Consider the following 27,602-nt stretch of genomic DNA (forward strand, 5'->3'; position numbering starts at 1 on the left):
GATGTGCCCCTGAGTGAGATCTCTGATTGCTCTCCCGTCTCACTGTAACACCTGATCAGCATGTACCGTAGCTGAGATTTAAATGGATTTGTTGTAACATGGCTCCATAGCTCTCTACAACCATAGCTGCTTCTATACAGCATGCGCAATCATCTCAGGTCTGCAAGGAGAGGACAAACGAAAAAACGTAGAGAGGAAAAAATAATTATAATTCATGGTCTGCATGGGACCTTCAAACAACCGACGGTCAGATTTCTCGCATGAATCTTTCATTGCCTCTCTTTTACGAGGTCACAGGGTGGCAACCTACACTGGTCAGCTGTCCGTCTCCCAGACCTCCACATGACAAACAAACAAATATAAACAGGCCGCAGGCGGGCAGAACAACAACAAGGCACGGTGGAAAGTCCTTGTGGTCGAGAGAAACGCATTCATTATCTGTTTATCGGTGCTAGAGTTACAGTCACCATCCTCCCAAGGTGACCCGGCCTGCAGGAGAGACGTTTGCATCACCTCGATTATGACACCACGCCTCAGGATGTGTGCACGCACGCACGCACGCACGGCACACATGAACTTATGACATGTCGTGTCGCAGCTATATGGCTATGATAAGGCCACTTTTAAGGTTTTAGATCACAGATAAAATGGCAACTGCACGAAATCCAATGCCGTTCTCGTGACTGGTGTTACACCGAATAAAGGCGGCTGTGTCGGAATGCGAGTTCACCGCGCGTACGGCTGGATCAGGTGCGTATCTGGCCTATAGGGCCGTAAAATGAGAAAGAGAGAAGACCGGAGACATCAATTTCACAGCCTTTAATGTGCCAACGAAAAAGGCCAACTCCGACTTTTCGACACCGACGTCGTGTCTAAATATTTGCCAATAGATTTATAGTCGGGGCACAGAGAAATGCCACCTGTAGGAAATTCAATGCCGTTCTCGTGACTGATACGGCGATAGCTGCGTGACTGCATGGAAGGCGAATGGGGGACGACACTGTCTAGAAGCGGGCACGCGACAACCACATTGTCATCTTCATAATTCCTAATTCCTACAAACACAGTTGCACCAGCGACCCCTCCTCGCCACACACACACACACTCGCGCAGCCAGCCGCACACACATACTGTACCCTTGCCAGACAGTCCGCCGTGCTATGACATCACCGGTCTGTGTAGCCCATCCCTGGGGCGTCTCGCCATGACATCAATGTCTGAAGCCTGGTTGGGGGTGGGGGGGTGGGGTTGGGCACGTGACACACACACTCTGTCTCGTAGGCCGGCGGCGGCTCCGATTCAGTAAACCTAACCACGGACCTCAGAGAGGCTCCGACTGCAGGACAAAGAGGCAGGCTGGGCTAAGGAATGGTGGGGGGGGAGTGAGGGTGAGGTGATGACATCAGAGCGCGGTGTGGAGTGTGTGGAGTTGAAGCCCGGGCCAGAGGCAGCAGCAGCAGCGCCGGTCAGTTAATCCCCTCTCGGGGTGCTTGGCCGATTGGAGGTCAGTCACACCGACGTGTGAAAGCCTGGGAGGTAGCGAGGAGCAGGCACGTGCATAGGGGCATGAGCCCCTGACCTGCAAATGCCCCCTTCCCATGCCATACCTGAAGGCAGAATTCAAGAGAATTGTCTTGTTCAAACTCTCCTGAACTTGAATGCAGCATCTTATGTTGAAAGAATTGCCCTCTCTGTGTAGAAATCCATGCCATTAACTCCAGTATTAACTTGATTATGCTTAGTCCAGTGTGGTTTCACACACCGAAAATAGCCGACCTCCAAGCTCACAGCGTGCCGCAGCGTGACGCGTTGTGAGCTTGGAGGTCTGCTATTTCCGGTGCTTCCACCAAAAGGCCCTTTTGGAAATTTCAGCCCCTGCCGCTCTAACATTCTCTACACGTCCCTGGCGAGGAGGAACCAGATTACAGACCTCTGGGGCCGGGATCACAATGGAGGTGTGAACCGAGGGCCGAGTCACAGGAGAGTGAGAAGGACCGAGGCACAAAGAGAAGGGAATGTGAACGGTGGAGGTGATGACCCACTGATGACGGGTCATGAGGAGGCCTGCTGAGAGCGTGGTGGTTTTAGGAGAGAAGGTAAAGATCATGTGTAGGTTAACGACAAGGTGATCCCCGGGCTGGTCATTGGGTTAAAGTGCTTTTGTGCAGTGAAATCTATATAGCGCTTACTGTATGGGTGAAAACGTAGCGTTTTAACCACGTTGACCCTGGCGTCTGTATTTTGGGCAGGTGAAAAGTTTAAAAAGATTAAAGCATTTTTAGAAAATAGCAAAATCACCCTTACATGAGCATTTCTTTCTTTTTTTTTTTTACTTTGTTTATTTGATTTTCAATTGAAGCATAAAGGAGTAGTTCACCCCCAAAATTACTTTTTTCTGTTGATTACTCACGCCATGTAGACTTGAATTCATGGATATTTTTTTGTTTTTGTCGCATTAACCAATACATTTATTATACTGAATGTACCCCCATTGATTCCGGTAGGGGACCCAAAGTGTCTTTGGGTCCCCTACCGGAAACAACGGGGGCTTTATTGGCTTAGGAATGTGAATTCAAGTCTCCATGGGTTGAGTAATCAATAGAAAATAAGTCATTTTGGGGGTGAACTACTCCTTTAAGGCAATAAAGTGGTACAATAATATGAAAAGCAGCTTCTTTTGTACATACATCAAATATACAGTAGTGATACAAGGATTGCATTATCAAGAGCATTTCTGTTCTGAATGAGCAGTCATTCTGAATACAAGTGGAATATACCTGCCCATGTAAACGCAGCCATTGTGTGTCAGGGCAATAGTCAGAAGAAAAGAAAACGTTGGCATGCGCCATTAGTACCGGCTATTATATTTTCCCCAAATTCCACCGGCGATGATATTGTTCTACAACTTGCACATGACCACATACCGCCCCCCTACCCCTCCGTCTTTAACATAACCGCTGGGTGAGTCAGAGGGGCAAGTAATGAAAGGAATGATCTCACTTTGGACGACGCCTAAGGATCCACTTTCATCGTACAGTGAGAGTTTCATCGTTTGAGCATCAGTCACGGGTTCGGTTACAAATGCGTGGCAGACTAAATACTTCAAAGCTATTTGATTGAAATGATACACTTTTCTGCGGTGTGGTGCCTTCTTTTTATAAACCCTAGAATATGAGCACTTTGCGGTTTGTTGCAGTCTTTCAAACGGAGCGATTTCTTTCAGAGGGTTCCGTTAATAGCGGCCCCTACATTGACGGGGAAGTGCCACCACTGTCAGGCAGGAGTTGGTGGTGTGACATCATTCCCCTGTGTTGAGGTATTGGCTTGGCTGACTGTCTGCCACCTGTCTCCAACGGTGCCAGCGGCTTGATTTGTGTGACAGTCTGGCGCTCGCATGGGTATCCCTACCTGGCACGGTCTCAATGTGAGCCAGGAGGAGTAGAAGAATGATGCTGGTACCCCTGGGTGCTATGACAGGAATGATATCTAGCTCGATGTATACTGTAGCTAACTGCTCAAATTCCACATACTGTATGACAAATTGTAGCTCCTTTCGGAACCTCTCCCTCCGCTATATGGCTCCGAGCTGTATAGCGGAGGGAGAGGTTCCGAAAGGAGCTAGACAAATTGCCAATCATAGTATAGCACTGATAACACAGCAGCAAGATTTGTGAACTGTTTGTGAACGATAAAAGAAGGCTAGAGAGTGGAATACAACCACCCTAAGGACTACAAACCATTGGGTGACTTCTAGACCTACTGCACATTTAAACAGAGCTGCTACCTTTAAACACACTTAAATATGAAGCTTTTTTGTATGCTATTTAAATCGTATTGAGAAAAAAGAAACACTGCTATTTGTTCCAAAGCGACTGCAAAAGATTGCTGCTATTTGTTTAAAAAATGTTCATACCCATTTTTATATATACATTTTTATCTCATTGTTTATTCTTATTTTCTTTATTCATACATATTTATGTTCTTGCCTGTGTCCATGCGCGCAGGGGGTAGGGGGGGACGGGGGGATTAACACCTCCACTTTTTTTGGGTGGGGGGGATATCCCCTCCAGTGTTCAGGTCCAAGAAAAAGCCGCAAATATGATCGATTATACTGTACACACTGAGTAGTTCTCATTTCAAGGCGTATTACTGCCCTCTAGAGGCACAGTCCCACCAGTGCAGTCACAGTGCAGTCGGCAGCTCAGCTCAGCTGTTCTGAATGAGTTTAATTAATGCAACGCAATAGTGACAAGCAGGCAGGCAGTGGCAGAAGGAGACCGTCATTGCAGGTGCTGGACCTGCTGCTGGTGTGTGTAGGCTAGTCTCACATCATTCTCAGTCAAAATGAAACGGTCAAAAAACCAAAAAACGACAACGTCATTCTTTAAATCAAGCAACAATGTAAGTACCTTTGAACAGATGCATAATGGAAATGCAATTTCGTTTGTCAACACATTTTAAGTTACGTTTCCTCTTGTTACTGTGGTTCAATAAAAAGATCTAATATAGACTTAATGAATTCATGTGCATTTCATTTTAAAAATGCCTTGAAATCTGCGTAAAACAACTGTGTAATTCAGCTCAAGTGGAGGGGATATGTCCCCCCCTCCTCGGGGCAAAAGTGGGGGGGATATCACCAAAAGTGGGGGGGATACCCCAAAAGTTTTCGCGCGCACATACCTCCCAGATGTGTCCCCTTCACTTTTAAAATGCCTCCTGCGCCCCTGCCTGTGTCTGACTGTGTTTCATGCCTACTGTGGAACTTCTATGACACTGAATTCCCCCCACAGGACAAATTATATTATATATCTGTCTATCTGTGCAAAGGTCTGTTATTAAAAATTGCTAATGAAGACCACTAGACAACACAGTTTATAGGCAGAGAGAAAGAAATAACCAGCTCACCGCGGAGATGCAAAAAAGTGTCTATAAGTTTAAAATCGCAAAACGGGATATGACATTTAACATTAAAAAAAGGGAGATCCGGGCACTCAAAGTTTAAAAGGAGGGAACTTGATTATGCCAACATTCAACATTACTTGGCCTTCATCAAGGTTAGCTGACAGTTTGTGTTGATTTTGATTGACAATTTGTCGTTTCAACACGTTCTCTGGAATGGGGGACGCGACGAGAAAGTCTGACATTGGAGCTAAATCTAAAAGTGTCCGTCTTTATGGCTCCCTTGCACCTGTGGTGTGGAGGTCACTGGTGACCATTCACGGGGGTCAGGGTGGAAGGGAATCCTTTCTCACTACAACAGGCCTGTCCGGGACCACTGTGCTGCTGACAGGGACGTCAATAAAGCCTCACAGCTGGACTTTAAAGAGGTCCCTTTGTCTAAAGGGACTGTCATCATTCCTGGGCCGCACTCCGCTGCAGGTGGCCAGGGGCCCCCCGCCGGGGGCCCGGAGGATCCCAGAGTCAGCACATTATCCTGTGAAAGGGACAGATTAAACAGCCACTCGGAAGAAAGTGTCCCGTAAGACCTCTGCACCCTCCTGCTGAGACCCTGGACCCCCACTGCCACCACTTTACAATGTTCAGGACATTCCAAAACGCATTGTTTCAAATGAGACACACTTTCCTGTGAAACCTGGACTAATTACACACATTAACCCTGGCGTCCCTGATCGTGAGCTTGTGGATCTGCTATTCTTTAGTAGCCAAGGTCTAAAATCGGGTTTTAAGTGGCTAATTCATTCCTACTCGTAAAGATACACAAATGAGAATTTATACCTCCTTGGCTTTATTCCATTGGGTTTGTTTTAAAACATACTGACACTTACCAGAGATTATTAGCTATACAGTACATTAATGAATTATTGAAACCATATTTACAGCTATACCTTATGTACACAGTATATACACATTGTACTCATGCTCTATAGTTGGGGAAATCTTCATCATAGTGACAGAGTGAAGGAGCAAGCAAAACAGTAATGTGTTTGAGATTCATCTCTTTGGAAAGTTGGAAAGAAACCAAACAAATGTGGCCCTTCATCTTCCTGGCGCAGAGGAAGGAAGGTAGGGGGTAAAGAGCTGGAGGTGTGATGTACGCCGAGACAGAATCGATAAACCTGCTTTCATGTGAACCTCTGTGGAAAGAATGACCCAGAAACACTCGCACAGGTTCATTAGCAGGTCCGTTTCGCCTGTTGTTCCTCCACTCCAGCGGGGAGGCGAGCTGCCTATGGGCGAAACGAGAGGGCAAGAGAGCAGGGGCGTCAATTGGGTATGGCAGGGGTATGCAGCTGCCATACCCTGGGACCAGGGGGGAAAATAAGTTTCTTTTAAATATAAATCCATGAATGTCTCTTTGTCTATCTATACTGGTTGTTGCAAAATTTAACAAAATGGTCACTTTAACAAGGTATTATAATTATATTCTCCCCATCTTGACAAGATAGTATATTCCCAGGTTCCGCAGGTCAGCTGCACAGGTGCAATGCATTATTGTTAATTGTGGCATATTTACTAACATGCCAAGTTTAGCTGCACTTGAACAACTGTTCCAGGCTGCCATATCCAGCCCAAGAAACCGTAGAAACAGGGGAAAAAATAAAATGTACTTCATTAAAATAAATGTATCATGCCTGTTGCTAAGGTATGGCAACATGACTGGTGTTTTGCACGTGCGCCGAAACCAGCCATGTTGCCATACCTTAGCTTTTTCTGAACTGACACCACTGCAAGAGAGGACGGATGGATTCAGAATACGTTTCGGTTGTGAAAGCCTGTTGGCACGATACCGACCGCACTCTGTCTAATGGGACTGCCGACATCAAATATGCATGTCCGTCCATATGTTGCGAGGAATAAGTCTTTATCCATGAATATTTAAGGAAGCTATACCTTTCCAGAGAGGACGAGTGCACTTGGAAAGGTCCCATACATAAATCCGCTCCTCCTGACCTTCTTTTCTCCGCCTGATTATCACTGGCAGTCTGATCAATAAATCATCGCGTTTGACGAGATCAATCGAAAAGACATGAATTTCAAAAACAGAGCCCCAGCTGTAAACCAAACAACTTTGTTGGCCACCTGACCGAAAGGTGGAAACATCAAAAGAATGCAAGCCACTGCTTTCTGAGGTGAACCTAAGTATATCGATTGAAGAACCACGCAGAGAGGAGGGGCGTTAAGAGTTCAGGTAGCACGAGAAGACGTGTGGCTTATATGGATCCGCAGCTTTGCTGGGACAGATGTTGGGGTTATGCAGGGGTGAGGGTCACGGGATCAGCCAGCCCCCCCCCCCAAAGCAGCTGTGTAACAATGTTGCATGAAGGTTGCAGCAGCGCTGTGCGGCGCGTGACCTTTTCACTGGGTTATTGTTGATGCATGAATGCATCTATTCACAACAGCCTATAGAGAGAGCGTATCCTACACCAGTAACATCCTCACAGTCCATTTAACTCCGAGAGTGTACAAAAGGCATTTGGTTTCTATTTGTTCAGCCTCAGAGTTACCAATGCTTTAAATTAACACTGAGGATTTCACTAAGGCTGGGCGATTTTAGGAAAACCTTCGATATTTGATAACGTTGTTGAATACCTCGATATCGATATTACTCACAATATTTGTAAAAACAAATTACATTTTTAGTTTTGCTTTAGGTCCACTGCCTGCCTAAGCCCATAATGAATAGCATATCCATGCTTGCACACTGCACAGTACACATAGAAGAGTTAGGAAGGTTTTATTGAAATAAGCACACCTGGTTACAGCTGTACTGCTTTTTTGCATGTGCTACGTGCATGCATAGTGTGTCTGTTAATTCATTTGACACATACACCAATACCTCATTTGAAGCAGTCTTCCTCCATATGTATACCTTGCATGTTGATACCTCGATATCGATATATTTTCGATATATTGCCCATCCTTAGATTTTACAGTGTATATAGAGTGGCATTCTGGGGGTCTTCCAACGAGTCTGAACGAGACAAGGGGTCTGAACGAGACAGTGTCTTTTTGTTTTCGAGAAGCAGGTTTTAGGAAGAATATTAAAAACAATTATCCTGCCTTTTAATACCTCCAGTATGTAAATTTCTGAAGATAACAGACTGCATTTAATTTTCCATTATCTAATTTCTCTCCCACTTCAAAGGGGACCCCTTGCCCTCGATTAATAATTGACATTGTATTAGCGAGCCCGCTCATCGCGCCAGGCGTTGCGCCTTTGAAGTGAGCCTGCATTCTTTTATCAGCGTGGCGTTGTGTGTATATCGATCGGCGAGGAGATAGTGAGCTCTATCAAAGGCATTCCTCCAGGGGCGGTCAACAGCCGGCCACCTCACCCTCCTGGAATGTGGTGGAGCGCTTGGTCAGATTCTAGCCCTGTCCGTCCGCCTCCTTCAAAGTCCTCCATTCCTTCTTTTGGTGTATCCTGTGTTAGGGATGGGACCATATGAAAGTTTCATGTCACGATTTTTGTGGCTAAAGAAATAGCGATTTTCAAAATATACCCCCAACATCCATTATCCTTGGGCGGAACATTTGCCAAAAAATAGCAGATCTACAAGCTCACAACTCGCGTTGTGAGCTTGTAGATCAGCTATCTTTTGGCAAAGAGATTTGATAGAGAGTGAAAAAAAGACTGTATCAAAATACGTTATTTCCAGGTCCGTTTTATCAATTACAGAGGGTTTAAGTGGTACCGGATATGCAGCTTGGTAAATAAAAGGTGAATTGACGGAGGACGATTTCACGATCAATGTAAATCTCTTTTTTTATCACGATAAACGATTATAACGATTATCGTCCCATCCCTATATCCTGTGTTTGCTGTGTGAGTGCTGCTTATCTGGGTTGGAACTGTGCAAAGGCAAACAAAGGGGTCCCAAGGAAATGACATAATACGAAAACAGGGGATGAGGATGAGTTCAACCGGAAGGCATTTTGCCAAAGCAGGGGTGGGGTGGGCGGGTGAGGGGATTCACCAAAATAAGCCATTATTGCTGTCATGCATTTCCGTGGGCGGACGTCGCATGGCTCCCCCCCCCCCCCCCCCCCCCCCCCCCCATCATCTGTCAGGTCACATGTTCCCGCTGACGATGATCTCATTCATAACACTCATTACGGTTCACTGGAGATGCTTATCGTCAGACTGACAAACAGCCATGTACAGTAGGCCATGTAAACATCGTGGATTACTGGATGTTAGAGGGAGGTTAATGTCGTTTTTTTCCCTGTTTTGCCAGCGCTGGTGATTTTGAAACAGCGAAGACCGTTACCACAGAGGACATTGTTATTCACTGTAATCATCATAGCACAGCGAACACAACCCCAGGAACGATACCCAGACAACCAGCCAGGGCCATGGGCGTCACAAGGGGGGGGGGGGGTAAAGTGGGACTGTGTTAATAGGACCCAAGGTGGAGGGGCCTTAATTATTTTATACTTTAGCTATTGTATTGCTATTTAAATAGCAGATCTACAAGCTCACAGATCTGCTATTTTGCTATCTGCTATTTTTGAAAAGTCGTGAAAATGTGTGCAAATCTTTGAATATACAGTATATGTTTAAGGGAACATTTGTAACTCAAATCTTGCTTCTGGGGGGTCCCTGGAAGTAAACATTTTGAGATGGGGGTCTGTGGCCAAATACATATAATTTTGGGGGTCCTTCAAAGGTTTGAGCACCACTGACATAGAAACATAGGTTTTTCAAAAGAACTTAGAAGGATTTGAAATATTCAAAGACTTGCACAAATGCTCACGATTGTTCAAAAATAGCAGCTCTACAAGCTTGCAGCGCGGCACGCAGTGCCCTGCTGTGACCGTGAGCTTGTAGATCTGCTATTTTTTAATAGTTAAAGCACAAATTAATGCTTAATAATGCGTTCCCAGTCTAAAAAGAACATTCATGGGGGTGGGGGCTGCAGTGAATCCTTGTACCCAGGGCCCAGAATTTGGTGCTGCGAACACCCCTGGCCAGGGCGTATCATTGTCACACGTGAGCAATATCGGATTAAAGTTGAGCAACACAAGTGTGAATAACAGTTTGGAGTGCACCCCGCAACACGTGAGAAAGTTATTAATTTCAGGAGATTAGTATAATCTCGTCTGGACTGGCACGCACGGCTTATTCTATACCGGGCGGACCCCCTCCCTCATACCATAAACCCCCTTGAGCGGTTGTTGACTTGAGGGGTCAGAGGCATTGATTGTAACTTGACACTCGCAGACCAATCATCAGAAGCACTTTAGAACAAAGCACAAAGAGCTATCTTAATGAGCGTGACCTATTTACTATATCTGAAAACAGAACGATATCTGCGCACACACAGCCAGCCCACATGTGAACGTGCGTGGTCCACTTTCTGCCTATCGACACTTAGCGCGGGCCATTAGCAGTAATGTAAAAAGCCCATCATCGTTTTCCATCATCAATATCCCATATCGTCGCTGTCGGGCAGAAACCTATCTCTCCAAGTTTCAAATTTGTACCTATTTTTCGTAAAGTAAATCCCTGCTTCACCATATAAGACTGCCGCATCAGAACTAGTGAAAACAGCAGATCTACAAGCAAGCACACAACGCCTCGCGGAGCGAGGCATTGTGTGCTTGTAGATCTGCTGTTTTCACTAGTTTAAATCATTTTTAAAATGATAAATACGAAAGTCACGGTTTTGGACATACAAGGTTTTCCACCCGACAACAACGATAAGTGGGTCACGGTACTGTACGTACATTGTGGCGCCCCGTGCCTGGTGGAATTCTCCCCATGGTTGCTGTTGTTGATGATGACTTATGCAGACTGACTGACAGCACTTTACCTTTCCATGGATTAGGGAATCTGACTTCATCATCGCGGCGGCCCACGAGGGGGTTGGCGTAACTCTGCCCTGGAGGTCATTCCTCCAATGTGACCCCTCCCGTCTACTTGACCGCACGATGATGACAGGCCTCACAACCTCCAGACCCAAGTCCAGACAGTGGACGGACTGACCCTTAATCCTCTCTCTCTCACTCTCTCTCTCTCTGTGTGTGTGTGTGTGTGTGTGTGTGTGTGTCTCTCTCTCTCTCTCTCTCTCTCTCTCTCTCTGTGGCTCTCACACAGGGGCGTCATTTGGGTATGGCAGGGGTATGCAGCTGCCATACCCTGGGGGGAAAATAAAAGTTACTTTTAAATATAAATCCATGAATGTCTCTTTGTCTTTCTGTGCTGGTTATTATGTTGTTAAATTACAGTAAAATAACTACAAATGCAACATTTAACAAAATGGTCACTTGACAAAATGGTATATTCCCAGGTTCCGCAGGTCAGCTGCACAGGTGCAATGCATTATTGTTAATTGTGGCACGTTTACTAACATGCCAAGTTTAGCTGCACTTGAACAACCTTTCCAGGCTGCCATATCCAGCCCAAGAAACCGTAGAAACGGGGACAAATTGAATGTACTTCTTAAAATTAATGTATCATGCCTGTTGCTAAGGTATGGCAACATGACTGTCATGTTGCCATACCTTAGCTCATGTTGCCATACCTTAGCTTTTTCTGAACTGACGCCTCTGCTCTCACACACACACTGTAGCGCACATAACGTCGCAAGTCGACACTCTTTCGGATGCTCCTGACTGGAGTGTAAATTTTTAATGGAATATACATTAAGAGACGCATTCATGGGCTGATATATGATGTTTCTCCACAGCTAATATTTCAGCCAGACTGTGGTAACAGATCAAGATTGAATGATTGATTTTCTATCAGGCTGCTTCTCTTGGCTGAATAATTCAGGAGTTATACCTTGTGTGACACCTTCGGCGTATTCAATTACAGTAGCTACGTTTTCATCACTGGATCATTGTTTTTATTTTGACCATACCGTAATAATAAAAGTAATAATGCAATTCTTATTTTTGATTGTCAGAGATGATACTGTTGAAGAATGGTTCTAAAATCTCACTCGAATAGGATGAAAGAGGATAGTTTCAATGCTCACCTACTATATTTGTTGTAGTAGTCGTCTGAGGTTGTGTGTGTGTGTGTGTGTGTGTGTGTGTGTGTGTGTGTGTGTGTGTGTGTGTGTGTGTGTGTGTGTGTGTGTGTGTGTGTGTGTGTGTGTGTGTGTGTGTGTGTGTGTGTGTGTGTGTCAGTTACTAAGAGTTGAGTAAAAGTAACAATACTGCAATATAGAAATACTGCAAGTAAAAGTCTGGAATTCAAAATGTAGGCCTACTCAAGTAAAAGTATGAAAATGCACCTAAAGTACCAAAAGTATAAACTCTTTGAAAATAGCTAATCTTTGAGCTGAACAAAGCATAGATCGGCTATTTCCTGCTATTTTCAAATAGCCTACGTATAAACCAAATAGCCTACGTATAAAATAGGACCAAAGTGGTATGTTTTAACTTTTTAACATTATGTTTTATATCGGCAAAGTAACTCAAGTTTTCAAATAAATGTAGTAAAAGGAGTAAAAGTACAATATTTGGATGAAGTGGAGTAGAAGTAAAAGTATTGAGAATTGGAAATATTCTAGTAAGGTACTTTAGTCTTAGTCTTTTGAATAGAATGTAAAATTGTTTTAGTCACATGTTAGTCTAAATGTCATACAATTTTATCGACAAACATGTATGTTGGCGGGTCTTGATGGTGTCGTAATGCCTGATTTTACACTTGGTTGCATGCTGAAAATAGCCGATCTACAAGTTCACAAGCATTATGAGCTTGTAGATTTTCAGAGCTCAACATCCGAGTGCAACAAAACATAAAATTACATTCTAGTGGATCTCATCTCCACTAGACCCTCCATAACATTTTAGTCTAGTTTGTATTTTTTCACAAAATTGTCAATATATTTAGTCTTAGTAGCATGAGATAGTAGCTTAGGTTTTATTTCGTTTTTATTTAGTCTGTGAAAAAAGGTAGTCGACGAACATTCTTCGTCATAGCTTTGGTCGACGAAATCAACACTGGTAGGCGTACAAGCGATCTAATAGGTAACGGTGTTCTTGCGTGTTTATGGCTAGGCGTACGTGCGTGTTGACGGGTAAAGGTGCACACTCCTGTTGATGACTTTCTCTGTTGGCCTCCTGTCTGTGACGAGAAATAGGAGATGGCGGTGTCTGAGGTCACACGCTGATTACTTGTCCCCTCACAGGGTCAAATGACTCTTAAATGTTTTGTTTACACTTTGTTTGCTACTAGGTTTGGGCTCAGAACCAACCAGGGTTCACCCTACACTAGACTAGGGTAGGGTGAACCCTGGTAAGGATTGCATAAAGCTGTGGTCATTGGATTCCCGGACTTTGGTGTGGCTATGTGATCATTATGCCCAACGTGACTGACAACTTTCCACAACAACATTCCGCCAATCGAGATAATGTACAGTATCTGTTATATGATGTAATATCCACAGCATCAATCGATTCGTTAGTACCAATTAGTTAGTAGTAGTTTAGGTGGCTACACTTTTACAATGTCAGATAGATCTGGTCCACATTTACACTTTCAGTTATAGACTAAAGCTGTCCATAACATGTATGTGCTACCTGGGATTCAAACTCGGTTTGCAAGTTTACTACTAACACAGAAAGACTGTTTGGGGCCCAAGCCAGCTTAGCGGTCCGGGTCCAGGCTGCTAATGCATACATTATCCTTGAACTTTGTGCAATACCTCTTGTCCACCAGTAGTGGTCCACCAGGGTATTCTTCAGACCTGAAGAAGAGCCTGGTCGGCTGGAAACGTTGGCGCTAGTAAACATACGTTTGGGAGCATCAGTTGGTTGCCAACTCTTTTTACCTGTTACCTTTTACCTTTCCACTTGGTGCCTTGTGGCACATAAGGCCCTCACAGAGCACTTCCACTTCTCACGGTCAGCTGCTGCAGTCCTCACTTCGGGAGGCTCTCTCCATTCCGACATGTCGCCACTCCGAAATTGACTTCTTATTGTCGGAGTGGCGACACTCCCATGGGCCTAAGGGTTAGGGTTAGAGATAGGGTTAGTGTCGGAATGGAGACATGTCGGAAAGGAGACATGTTGGAGTGGAGAGATGCAGTCCTCACTTCAGACCATGATGTCCATCCTGCTTCTTTTCTTTCTTTCTCCACAGTACGCCTCCAGGTGGTCTTTGGTCTTCCTTTTCTCCTTCTCCCTTCTGGTGCCCATGTCATTGCTATGTTACAGTCGTTGTTGTGGTCCTGCCGTAGTATGTGTACAATCATCTTCCATCTACGTAGCTTCACTTTCTTCACTCAGCGGTTTCAGACTCTTTTTACAGTTTTCTTAAATTGTTCAACAATATAATCTTCATTTTCAAGTGTCCAAGTACAGTAGCTCAGTCGATAGAACGCTCACCTTTAAATCGCATGGATCTGGGCTTCGATCCCAGGCACCGCCAACTCAGCGTATGAATAGAATATCTTGTGTAAGTTGTGCGGTAAGTACTGGGATCTGGCGGTAGGTGTGGTGCTCCACCTCAGCAACCCATCTTCCATTGTAAAAGAGAGAGACACCCTGGTCGCTCAGCTGATTCCGACAATAAGACACACCAACCTAACCTAACTCACATTAATATTCATAAATCAAGACCCTTTTTATTAATTTTGAACCACACAGGAAATTGATCTATTGAAATATTTAAATTCACGGTTGAGATATTAAGGGGTATAATTTATGTCATAGAACAAAAGCTGTAACTCGTACATTAACACACAGTCTTTACGTTCTGCATAAATTAAAAACTCCATGTTAAAATACATCCACACGCATGTTTCATAGACGCACAAAGGCACAAATCAGTCCAAGTGTTGATTCACAGCTTGAAGAAAGGTGATATTGCTGCGTTTTTTTTGTTTAATAGCTCCTGCATCATTCAGGGGATGTCTCAGGTTTCAGGCTGGCTGGAGTCCTAGAACTGGACCGACAAACACTGGATAATTATCCGGGCTGGTGTAACTACAAATTGCTGGGATTGGCTCTTGAAAGGACCTGCTGAAGCATGTCTACCATGTTCTGGCAGAGAGTTCCCTAGCAGGCCGGCTAAACTCTCACTCTAGTCAGTCTGTTGACCACCGCCACGTAAAAATACACATGCATTAGCACGGAGGAACAGATTCTGGGCTGCAGTAGGCTACTACAACATTTTACACACTTTCAATGTGGTATCCCATGTTTTGGGCATCATTAACAGTATGTTTAATGGTTCAAACATTTTCAAAAGTAGCTAAAATACACTTTTAGAGTAGCCTACCCACTTTCTTCTCCCCAATTTAGTAGTTAGGCTACACTATTGGCAATTAATTCTACCCCGCAAATTGCTGTGTTGTCACTGCTGTTGTATCCTACTGAACCAATAATAATGACCTTCAATCAGTCTTCAACTTTTAATTGTAATTCTCCATGTTTGCTATGACGCGCGCGCACACACACACACACACACACACACACACACACACACACACACACACACACACACACACACACACACACTGTATCATACCCTCTAAATGCTGTTTCATCTGGACTTTAACATTTATTAAACCAAAGAGATGTCTAAAACATGCTTAGCTACTTACATGCTGCTAACCTACTTTCTTTGAAGCGCCACATTGTTTTCTTTGACTTATGTACGTACCCTGGTTGTTTGTGTACTAGGGTTCATGACATTTACTCTGGATAAGAGAGTCTGCTAAATGCCCTTAATTGAAAATTGTAAATCGATGGTGTCTTTGATGTCCTTGGAATAATTCAAACTTTTCATCCTTGTTGGCGTGCTGTGCATACACAGTCCCGCTGTGTGACTTAATCAGTGGGATAAGACCTGGCTCCGCGGCTGTAGTAAAGTGCATGTCTAAGTGTATTCCCTTAAGTCCAGCATGGCAATAACAAGGACAGGTGGCCTGGGCAGACCAAAGTCATATTTGATGTCCAACATCAAACTACTTTAAACTGGAAGGACTGTGACATCATGATGACTCTAAGCTGATAACCCGGCAACAAACCTGCAGTTGTTGTGTGGATAAAGGATTAACATCCCTTTGCCTTGTGCTGCTCTTTGAACCAGAAAATGCTCAAACCAAAGGATTGGTGGCTTGAAAGCCAACTGAAACCCAACTTGCTGAGAAGGCACAAAACTTCGGGGGCACCTCCTCACATCAAAGGGTTGAGTCACTTCAGGCGAGACTTGTGAAACTCTCTCTCTCTCTCTCTCCCTCTGTCTGTCTCTCTCTGTCAGTCTCTGTGTCTGTCTCCCTCTCTCTCTGTCTGTCTGTCTGTCTGTCTGTCTGTCTGTCTGTCTGTCTGTCTGTCTGTCTGTCTCTGTCTCTCGCTCTCTACAGTTAACAATTTAGGCATTTAATCCAGAGCGACTTACAATAAGCAGATCCCAGTAAGACTCCCTAATCGGGAGATAAGGGACCGTCAGGTCGCATACACAAACTTTAGAAGGCAATCGTAGCCAATCTGGAGGGAAGATGGAAAATGGGACAGAACCATGTTGATGACATGACTTTAGAGAGACTTTGTACCGCTTTGCGTGATTTTAGGCCAAAATCTGTGGGAGCAGTGTCGAAAAATGTGTTTTGCAAAAATCGGCCTGATGGTGGCGCTAAATGAGACAGATCCGTTGATGACATGACTGTAAACATACTGTGTACCACTTTGCGTGATTTTAGGGCAAAATCTGTTGTAGCAGTGTCCAAAAATGTGTTTCATGGTGGCGCTAGAAGAGGGCCATGTGAGAGATGAGCGGTGGAGGTTGTGGTTTGGCAACCAAGGAGTGTGTGTGCAAATTTTGGCATGGATAGGGGCAACGGTGGCGGAGATATGAGTAGGGGAAAAGTGTGACTTGACTGACTGACAGACAGCCGGTGGAGGTTTTGACAGTAACTGTCACCTGACGGTCGCAATCAATCTAGTCTCTGTCTCTCCGTCTCTCTCTTTCTCTCTCTCTGTCTGTCTCTCTCTCTCTGACACCCGTCGCTGGTTGAGCTCACGCGGTGTCGCTGCCGTTTCGAGTTTTGCAGGTGATGCTGCGCGGCGCGTGATTTTTTTTTTTTCTCTCCCCTCCTTTTGTGCGTGTGTGTGTTGACCGTGTCTGTGTCTGGCGTATCGGGTAAGGTCCCTGTCTGCTTCCTACATTGTTTGGCTGGATAATAAGGTAAGGTGTGATTAAATATGAATGCTAAGTGTTTGGTGGCTGAGGCCCAGCGCTGAAAGCGGATCCGGCGGAGCCCGCGGGCGGCATAATTAGTAGCTGACGATAGATGCCATCAATGGTGCCTTTCCACCCAAGTCGCCGCCAGGCCTCTCTGCTGGACCTCCATGCTGCAGACCTCCCTTTAAGCCCTTCAAGGCCGGGAATTGTTTAATAATGCTTTATAGCTATTGGAAAAATAGCAGATATACAAGCTCACAGCGCGGCACCGAGTGCCGCGCTGCGAGCTTGTAGATCTGCTATTTTTGAAAAAAAATAGAAATTTGTGCAAATCTTTGAATATGTGGATTTTTAGAGTGAACATTTGTAACTCAGATTTTGCTTCTGGGTGGTCCTTGGAACTAAATATTTTGAGATGGGGGGTCTGTGGCCAAATACATATCATTTTGGGGGTCCTTCACATGAAAATGTTTGAGCACCACTGACATAGAAACATATAGTTTTTTTTTTTTTAGAAACCTGTTAGGACTTCGGAGACACTTCAAATTCAAAAAATCTAGATTTTTCAAAAATAGCAGATCTACAAGCTCGCAGCGCTGCACTCGGTGCCGCGCTGTGAGCTTGTATATCTGCTATTTTTCAGTAGCTAAAGCATAAAATAACGGTTAAAAGTAATAATACGCAAATATGACGCGTATCCCGTCCTAAAGGGCTTAAGCCAGCCACAGTTAATTAAGTCCCAAATAAACAAACCCTGATACGATTACGCCGTCTGCCCTGCTGCTCCATCTTCAAGCCGCACAGTTGATTGCAAGCGACCGTATCTAACTTTCTACTTCGTGGCCAGCGGTGATTAAATATTAAGCCCTTTGTTGCACTTATTTGATCTTTATTTTCCAATGAGAGACTCCTCCGGGGGATTTTCATATACTGAAAGTGTGGGGTGAAGAAGAAGAAGACCCAAGTTGGAAGACAATATCAGTGTTTCAAAGCGTCGGAGGAGGGCCAGTGTGAACGCTTTTAATGGTGGGGGGAAAAGCCCTCTATGTGAGCTGGAGGGTCTGTGTTTGGGTTTGAGGCCTCTTTGTATTGTCATAACCCTGGTGTGAGATTGACTCATTCACAGAGAGAGAAGAGGGCCTCCATGCTGCTCATGCTCTAGCTCTTCTGCGGCGCGGTCTTTTCCCTCTTCAGAGAGAGAGAGAGAGAGAGAGAGAGAGAGAGAGAGAGAGTCATGTCCACAGCTGTTTGGACGTGCCCGCTTTGAGGTGCCGTCTCTTTAATGTGTGCGGTAGATCAAATAGGGTGTCTTTTGTGAAGGCTAGGTGACCGGTCAGCTCTCCCACACACAAGTTATCCACTGTTATATCCACCAGGCATGTGCACACATAGACATCAAAGGGGGCTTGAGCCCCTGCCCTTTTACCCGTCTGTAAAAAAGTGCCCTCTCCAGACCATGAATGCAGTTTTTATTGTGGTGAAAGAAATGCACATTTTCTTTTCCATGCCATACCTGAAGGCAGCATTCAAGAGAATTGCCTTGTCCAAACTCTCCTGAACTTGAATGCAGCATCTTACTGTATGTTGAAAGAATTGCCCTCTCTGTGTAGAAAGCCCTACCATTACACCACATCTCCAGTATTCATTTGGTTATGCTTAGTTCAGTGTGGGATCAAGCACTGAAAATAGCTGACCTCCAGTTGTGAGCTTGGAGGTCTGCTATTTTCGATATTTCCACCAAAAGGCCCTTTTAGAAATTTAAGCCCCTGCCTCTCTAAAATTCTCTGCACGTCCCTGTTATCCACCCTGTGTGTGTGTGTGTGTGTGTGTGTGTGTGTGTGTGTGTGTGTGTGTGTGTGTGTGTGTGTGTGTGTGTGTGTGTGTGTGTGTGTGTGTGTGTGTGTGTGTGTGTGTGTGTGTGTGTGTGTGTGTGTGTGTGCGTGCGTGCGTGCGTGCGTGCGTGCGCATGTGTGTGTCTGTAAGATTGTTATTGCCTTTGCCACACTCGCATGCGAAAACCCTCCGAAGCGAAAGGGCAAAAAACATCTCCGCACCCCACGAGTCAATCTCATTAAATGATGCCCGCGGTCTTTTTAAGAGCACTCCACCCTGCAGGTAGCCGGTGGCCCAAACGATCAAGTATAGCCCCTCGTTGAACTGTCTGCATCGCCACGCTGCTTCAATTGATTCTGCTCACTTCACATGAAAGCACCAACCTGAATTCTGAGTGTTGGCTGGACTCGCCGCTGTCCTACTTTCGACGTGTCACGCAGAGATTTCATGCTGTACGAGGGCAGCTAGCCACCCGCGGTAAAGTTCAGCCGATGTCAGGGGCGTCGCATCAAATTCTGGGCCCTGGGTACAAGGATTCACTCACATTTTGTGCTTTAACTATTGAAAAATAGCAGATATACAAGCTCACAGTGCGTCTATTTTTGAAAAATCATGATTCAGTGAGTCTTTGAATATTTCAAATCCTTCCAAGGTTTTTTTTTTTCTATGTCAGTGGTGCTCAAACTTTTTCATGTGCAGGACCCCCAAAATGATATGTATTTGGCCATGGACCTCCATCTCAAAATATTTCGTTTCAGGGACCCCCCAGAAGCAAAATTTGAGTTACAAATGTTTGCTCAAAAAAATACATATAATCAAAGATTTGCACACATTTTCACATAGCAGATCAAATAGCAGATCTACAAGCTCGCAGCGTGGCACTCTGTGACACTGTGAGCTTGTAAATCTGCTATTTTTCAATAGCTAAAGTATAAAATAATTAAGGCTCCTCCACCTTGGGCCCTAGTAACTCAGTCCCACTCCCCCCTCCCTTGTGACGCCCCTGGCCGCTGTGTGTGTGTGAGTGAGAGGTCAGTCAGTGTGCATGTGGAACGGTGGGACATGCCACAAGATGTGTTGTTGTCTCTTTGCCCACAGAGAAGTGTTCCATAACAATGTCTGAAACCGGCAATCAAGCTATATGATTGTGTTCAAACATGGCAGCTCATGTGGCGCTTTCAGCTTTGTTCATATAACGCCGCAGTCCACACCAAGACCAAGACAGTGGATCATATCACACCAGTTCTCACCTTCACACAGTCTCTCTGTCTGTGTCGAATACATTGTTTAAAAAATACTGTTTATAAGCAATTAAGACCTGGAATTATTTTATGCTTTAACTATTGAAAAATAGCAGACATACAAGTCATGAAAAGTTGTGCAAATCTTTGCATATATATTTTTATTTTTTAACTCCAATCTCTGCTTCTGGGGGTCCCTGGTCTCTGGTCCCTGGGTCTGCAGCCAGATACATGTAATTTTGGGGGTCCTTGACATGAAAAGGTTTGAGAACCACCGATGATAGAAACATGAGTTTTTCAAAAACCTTAGAAGGATTTAGAAGACATTTGTAGAATCGGGTCAAAATTTTCAAAGACTTGCACAGATTTTCACGATTTCTCAAAAATAGCAGATCTGCAAGCTCGAGCTTGTATATCTGCTACTTTTTAATAGTTAAAGCATTAAATAATGGTTAAAGTAATTATGCGTAATAATGCGTACCAGGTCTAAATTTGGGGTTAAAGCGTTGAATGGTTTATGGCTAAAACACATTTCTGATCTTCTGCTTTCTTATGAACCGTCCAGACTCTCAGGTCATCTGGGACACGTCTGGTTTCTGAAGCCATAGACAAAACTAAACATAGAGAAGCAGTGTTAAGTTTTTATGCGCCACATATCTGTAGCAAACTAAATAAACTCACAGGTCTGCTACATCTATCAGTTCCTTCAAATCAAAGCTGAAGACTTTCCTGTTTGCCACTGCCTTTCATTGAGGCTTTTGTTAAATGTATTGTGCTTCACTGTATTTATTCTCGTATTTTTATCTGATTTATTTTAGCTTATTCTTATTTTCTGTTCTCTTGACTCTTTAATAACTATTTATAATTGTGTTCAAATGTCCTTTTATAATGTGTCTTAAAGGAGTAGTTCACCCCAAAAACAACATATTTTCTGTCAATTACACCCTCCATATAGCTGCTCAGTAGGAGACCTTGTTGTTGAAAAGGTGCAGCAGTAAAACTGCTGTGCCGTGCCTTGCTTAAAGCCATCATTTCACTCTGTCTGATTGCAGTGGTCAGCTAACTGGATTTCAAAGAATGGACGACTTCAAGCCAATCCAAACGATATCTCGAAATCCCCACAACAAACATGAATAAATCCCTCTTAAAGTCTCAGCTAAACAGCACTGATATACGTACAGCCATCGGCACTTAACAATTGGATTGTTACGGAGCTTAGAAACGCTCAGATAATTTCCATAACTGACATACATTGGGCGATGGTTTACGGGAACATCGCAGTCACTGATGCTTCAGTCATCATCAGATAATAGTGAAAACATAGGAAGGGGGGGTTGTTCCTTTCAGTAGCGTCTCAGACGATGAGCTCACCGGCTAAATTGCGGTAATCCCGGAACATAAACTCTGGGTTTATATAGGACACGAATGCAATGCATCTCTGAAGTTGGAAACATTTGCACTCATGTGTAAAGTAAATGAGTGGTCCTCCTGAACCTTTTCAGGCTGCGACCCCCAAAATAATCATAACTGGGCAGGGGGTCCCCACACACACACACACTCACAAGAACTAAGAGTTGAGGCATTACATTTTGTATAACACAGTGCTATTGTGAAAATAGCAGATCTACATGCGCACAACGCCTCGCAACGTTTCAATTCACGTTTCACAATTCACAATTTCTGCCTCTAATATTTGACAATTTGGCAGATCTTTAATTTGTCATTTTAGAGGTATTAAAAAGCCTTTAGAGTTGTGAGCATGTAGATCGGCTATTTTCTGAATGTCTGCCTCTAATATTTGACAATTTGGCCAATGTTTAATTTGTTATTTTAGAGTTATTAACTCATTCCCTGCCAGGCCCGATAGTCCCGAGATTATTCCAATGTCTTTCCCCGCCAGGCCCGATAGTCCCGAGAATAAAAAAAAAAAAAAAAAAAATTCAAAAAAAATTCAAAAAAAAATCTTTTTTTTTTTTTAAATTTTGACCCCAAAAAATGGAGTAGGCATGATAGCAATCGCGAAATTTCATGTTTAACCCCCATAGCAACCCCATCTTTCAAGCATGGCATCCATTTTGGCAGCCATCTTTGTTAAACATAGTGGCTGTTATCTCAGGAATGCCTGAACGGATTTCCATTCGGATTTTTTTGTTTGAAAGCTGTGAGCAAGGTGGACACACGTGGTGCATTATCTAGGCATGGGTGTGCATGATCCGTGCACACCCAATTACATGGAAGTCTATGGAGACGAATGGCAGGTGGGAGTACGGAGGTATGTTAAAATGGCGGTCAATGTGTTAAAAAGTCCTTAAATTGTCACTTTAGAAAATGTGCAGATACCCTCTACACACTTAAACTTTATTTTGGTTTGATTACTGTTGAGAGAGAAAACAATGTTGCACATTAAGTTAATCATCTGGGGACCCCCAAAATAATTAATAAGTAAACGGTTGGCTTTTTCTAGACAAATCCATCTCCAGAGAGTTTTCCGTGGGTCGCAGTGGAACAATCCTTGACAATGTACTCTTGCAAGTGCTGAGTTCAAACTATATGAACATTGACCGAAGACATCGTGTAACAAAAGCCTTTGTATTGAGAGGTCAGTTATACCAGAGTCATGTGCACCCAGATCACTGATGTATGTTTACCAGACAGAAGTGAAAAGGCGGCCCTTTGCGTCCACGCTCTCTGTTACCAGAGCCGGATCAGGTGTCGTTGCTTAATAATAACTATGGTGACCTTATCTCCATTTCCCCTTTCTGAATGAGTCTGGAGGTCACCTTCATGACACAAATCACACCGTCCACCTCTCCATCCGTCATCATGACGCCTGCTGCATTATTCACTCGATTTCACCTGAGAGGACCTGCATATAGGGGGGAGGAGGGGGGTTTACAGACAGACAGACAGACAGACAGACGGACAGACGGACAGATGGACAGATTGAGAGGAAAACTGACAAACTGCCTCTTTCTCTTGTCTTGAGAACTGCACTGGGTGACAGATAACAAGTAAGAGAAAAGCTGTCAAAAACAAACAAACAAACCACAGCGGTGCTCAAAAGTAATTTTGTACTTTCTCTGGTTTTCATGTCTATGAGGTTGACAGTACTTCATTAGACCCCCTGGTGTGGTTGTTATGAACAATTATGTATTCCCTTAGTATTTGGGGTTTCTTCCTGGAGGCTGACACCTTGTGGATCAAAAGTGCCGATCCAAAAACAATGATTAAATGACATCATATAATCATCTCCTCCCCTTTTACCATTCACCCAACACTGTGGGTGTGGCTAACTTCAGTTGGGTCACCACCCACCATGATAACCAGGCATACCGGTACTTAATGAACTGGTGGCTGTGGCCACCTAAAAACCTAATTTTAACTCTTTCTGTACACTCTTCTGTAAAATCTTCCTCCTAGTATAATCATAATACCGTTATTATTATTATTATTTACACACCCAGTAAACTCTCGTTTGTTTGTAGAGACTATTGTTTATTGCTAGAAAATGTTAAGTAAAAAAAAAAAATACAAACGAGATCGTCTCCAGTCCAGACTCCAGTTCATTTTACTTGGAAAAGAAAACACAGATGACTTTGATGACATGATAACTGACCTGAGGCTAATCCTGTGGATGGCTTACACAGACAGCCTGGGCAAATAAGTACAGTATGTGTGTGTGTGTGTGTGTGTGTATGTGTATGTGTGTGTATGCATGCGCACACGCACGCTCACACGCATGCACGCACACACAAGCGTTTTATAGCCGCCCTCGTAGCTTCAGATGTTGTCACGTCCCATTCTCCTCTGAGGCTGATCTAATGTTGTTGACACTTTCGTTTGCTTAACTGTGTCAACCAGACCAGGCGCCTGTTATAGAGAAAACAGCCATTTCCTTGAGTTTTGGGTCACGTGGGACTCTGAGAAATCCCCAAACACTATACGAATAAATGCATTATAAAACGCACAGCAAAGTGAATTAGTGATGCTGTGTGTGTGTGTGTGTGTGTGTGTGTGTGTGTGTGTGTGTGTGTGTGTGTGTGTGTGTGTGTGTGTGTGTGTGTGTGTGTGTGTGTGTGTGTGTGTGTGTGTGTGTGTGTGTGTGTGTGTGTGTGTGTGTGTGTGTGTGTGTGTGTGTGCGTGCGTGCGTGCGTGCGTGCGTGCGTGTTCCCCATGGCCGTTTCCTTGAGCCCACTCAGTAACATCCATAGTGTTATTTTATCCATTTGTAACTCTCTTGAGAGAGCAGGCCTATTATACACGTCTAAACAAACGTATCCGGGCGGGAGGGTCCGCTTGGTTACATCCGCACGATCCCAGAGTTAAATGCTTACGTGTGACACGAAGTCAAGGCGACAAGGGGAGTGCCTCATGGCAGGGCACCAGGACCCCTTTAGTTGCCAGGTCACCGAGGGCTTCTCCAATATGATCTCTGCCATTGGGTCAGCATGTGCCACATCTTGTCTCCTCTGACTGGCCAGCCGCCAGCACGCAGTTGTTGCTATGCTACATATGTGTTCTGTTGAAACACATGATGGAAATGAAAAACCCCCCTTTCCAGTTTCCAGGCAGGATTCACATGCGGAGGATTGTTTCAGAGAGACAATCTCTCAGAGAGTGTGTGTGTGTGTGTGTGTGTGTGTGTGTGTGTGTGTGTGTGTGTGTGTGTGTGTGTGTGTGCGTGTGCGTGCGTGCGTGCGTGCGTGTGTACACGTGCGTGTGCACGCACATATATGACTGAGAGAATGAGATATCAAGAGGCTAGATCTGTTACTGAGGAAGTGGAGCATGTGATTGTGCTGCCATGTTTGTGCATGTGCACACGTGTGTGTGTGTGCGTGTGCACATGCACATCATTTGGAGCATGTGATTGTGCCACTGTGTGTGTGTGTGTGTGTGCGCGCACGTACATATCACTTGAAGCATGTGATTGCGCCACCACATGTGTGCTTGAGCATCTGTGTGTGTGTGCGTGTGCATCTGTGTGTGTGCGCGTGCATCTGTATGTGCGTGTGCATCTGTATGTGTGTGTGCATGTGCATCTGCGTGTGCATCTGTGTGTGTGTGTGTGTGTGTGGGTGTGTACATCACTGGGAGCCCTTTGGAAACAGCTTTTCTGATGCAACAGAAACTGATGTATGCCTCTCCTCATGCCAGGGTTCCCGGGCGCCTGTGTGAGAGCTTGTTTGTTTGATCACCATGCATTCTGCAATGCAAGCACAAGCCAATGACAAGGCTGTTGCCATCGGAGCTGCTACAGGATAATGGTTTCTGTCTGTTGTCACATACCTTTTCTCAGAATTATTTTTACTAGAGGTTGCCCGTTTTATGTATGTAAGTGAAACCTGACCAATCATGGATATTTCTCAATTTGAAGTGGATGGGAGTGGATGGTAGCGTCCAGTGTGGACACTACCTTCCGCTTCTATTGAGAACGATGTTTTTTATCTTTTACCTTGTCACACTGTTTAAACTGGAAAGGCTTTTTCCCTGGTATGGACATGCTCGTGATTCCTCAGAGTCCCTATCTGACTGAAACTCTTGTCACACTGTTTACACACAAAGGGTTTTTCTCCAGTGTGGATACGCTGATGTGTCTTCAGGTCACCTAACTGTCTGAAACTCTTGTCACACTGTTTACACACAAAGGGTTTTTCTCCGGTATGGACACGCTGGTGATTCTTCAGAGTCCCTAACACATTGAAACTCTTGTCACACTGTTTACACACAAAGGGTTTTTCTCCAGTGTGGACACGCTGATGTGTCTTCAGGTCACCTAACTGACTGAAACCTTTGTCACACTGTTTACACACAAAAGGTTTTTCTACAGTGTGGATAGGCTGGTGCCTCTTCAGAGTACCTATCTCACTGAAACTCTTGTCACACTGTTTACACACAAAGGGTTTTTCTCCACTGTGGACACGATGGTGCCTCTTCAGGTCACCTAACTGACTGAAACCCTTGTCACATAGTTTACAGCAGAAAGGTTTTTCACCATTATGGACACGCTGATGTGTCTTCAGGTGAGCTAACTGATTGAAAGCCTTGTCACAATGTTTACACACAAAGGGTTTTTCTCCAGTGTGGACACGCTGATGTCTCTTCAGGTGAGCTAACTGATTGAAACCCTTGTCACAGTGTTTACACTGGAAAGGTTTCTCTTTGGTGTGGACATGCTGGATGTGTTGTTCCGATACCTCAATGGAACTCTTATCACGTGAGAGGTTTTCTTTCCTGTGTAGGTCATCAAATGTTTCTTTACTTCTCCTTGCTGCGTTGAAGTCCTCGCAAGATCTCGGTTTGTCTGTGCCTCCTTGTTGCTGGCCGGTTACACAGCTGGTGATCGTCGGACAGGACGATGAGGGCAGCTGTCCATTGTTCATCATTTGACGGTAGAGGTTGTTGTGGCTCCTCATCATATTTTCATGGAGGGAAGACTCCGCCTGCTGCTACTTGGACTTTAAATTTGAAGGCGTGTCTTTGTCTCTTGCAGGTTGGAAAGACTAATATATTCTCTGTCAATCTATTTGTCTATGTCTCTAATGTCCCTGACCCTCTAACACTCACAATACACTCAGACTTCCTCACGGTCGTACTCAGACTAAATGTGACGTTTAGAAACTGCGTCACATCTTATTCAGGTCGACCAGAGCTCTGGTTTGACGTCACACAAAACAAACCATTGACATCATTCCTAATAACACCGATTTGCACATCTGACAGTTGCAATTCATCCATCTTTGAATTTAGTTGAATCATTGAGTCAAGTTGATGACCAAACCCGGAAGTAAAGGCTCAAGCTTATCGGACATACAGTATGCCTGTTTATGCCCATCTATGCCCATCTGGCATAATGCTACGCTATGGCGGTCCTATGGCATAAACACAGACACTCAGTCTCTCAGCCGTCCCTGTTGACATGTTTGTCCCCTTCTCATCTCTGCCACCTCTCTCGTGCGACAGCACAATGTCTGCCGACATTTCTCATCTCTGTCACCTCATTCATATGGCTGTCTGTTGTCCGTCAACGGAGCTTTTCTCTTCATGCTGACTCTTTTCGGGAAGATTACTTTGAAATGACTTCGGGCGACCGAGCCGAACTTCACTATAATAAGCAAGATAATATGTCAGTACATTAATAACAATATAACAAATGATTAGGAATATCAATCTAGAAAAAACAATAACATAGGTAGACCACGCATCTAATCAGTAAAAAAAAACTTCTAAAACCTAAAAATGCTATCTAGCTTCATTATGGTCATTGAGGGAAAGGGGAGTGTAACAGTAGTGCTATGGGTTTAGGTGGAGTCTGAAGAGGTGAGTCTTCAGTCAACAGCGGAAGCTAGGGAGTGAGTCTGTAGTTCTAAATGTGACAGGGAGTTTATTCCATAGTTTGGGGACCAGGAGGGCAAATTGTCTAG

General features: G+C 44.4%; 1 protein-coding gene and 1 long non-coding RNA gene across 2 annotated transcripts in view; both read left to right on the plus strand.

Moving 5' to 3' along the window:
- LOC308305426 overlaps positions 1 to 10,974 on the plus strand; it is a 135,319-nt gene extending 124,345 nt beyond the window's left edge. Inside the window, exon 3 of the long non-coding RNA XR_013963114.1 lies at positions 10,794 to 10,974. This is a non-coding gene — a long non-coding RNA (uncharacterized lncRNA). The remainder of the gene's footprint in view (positions 1 to 10,793) is intronic.
- Positions 1 to 27,602, plus strand: part of dnajc17 (DnaJ (Hsp40) homolog, subfamily C, member 17) — a 337,059-nt gene that overhangs the window by 271,214 nt on the left and 38,243 nt on the right. The gene's annotated exons all lie outside the window — the stretch shown is intronic.

The sequence above is a fragment of the Nannobrachium achirus genome, assembly GCF_963921795.1.
Source record: "Nannobrachium achirus genome assembly, chromosome: 20".
NCBI classification, from domain to species: Eukaryota; Metazoa; Chordata; class Actinopteri; order Myctophiformes; family Myctophidae; genus Nannobrachium; species Nannobrachium achirus.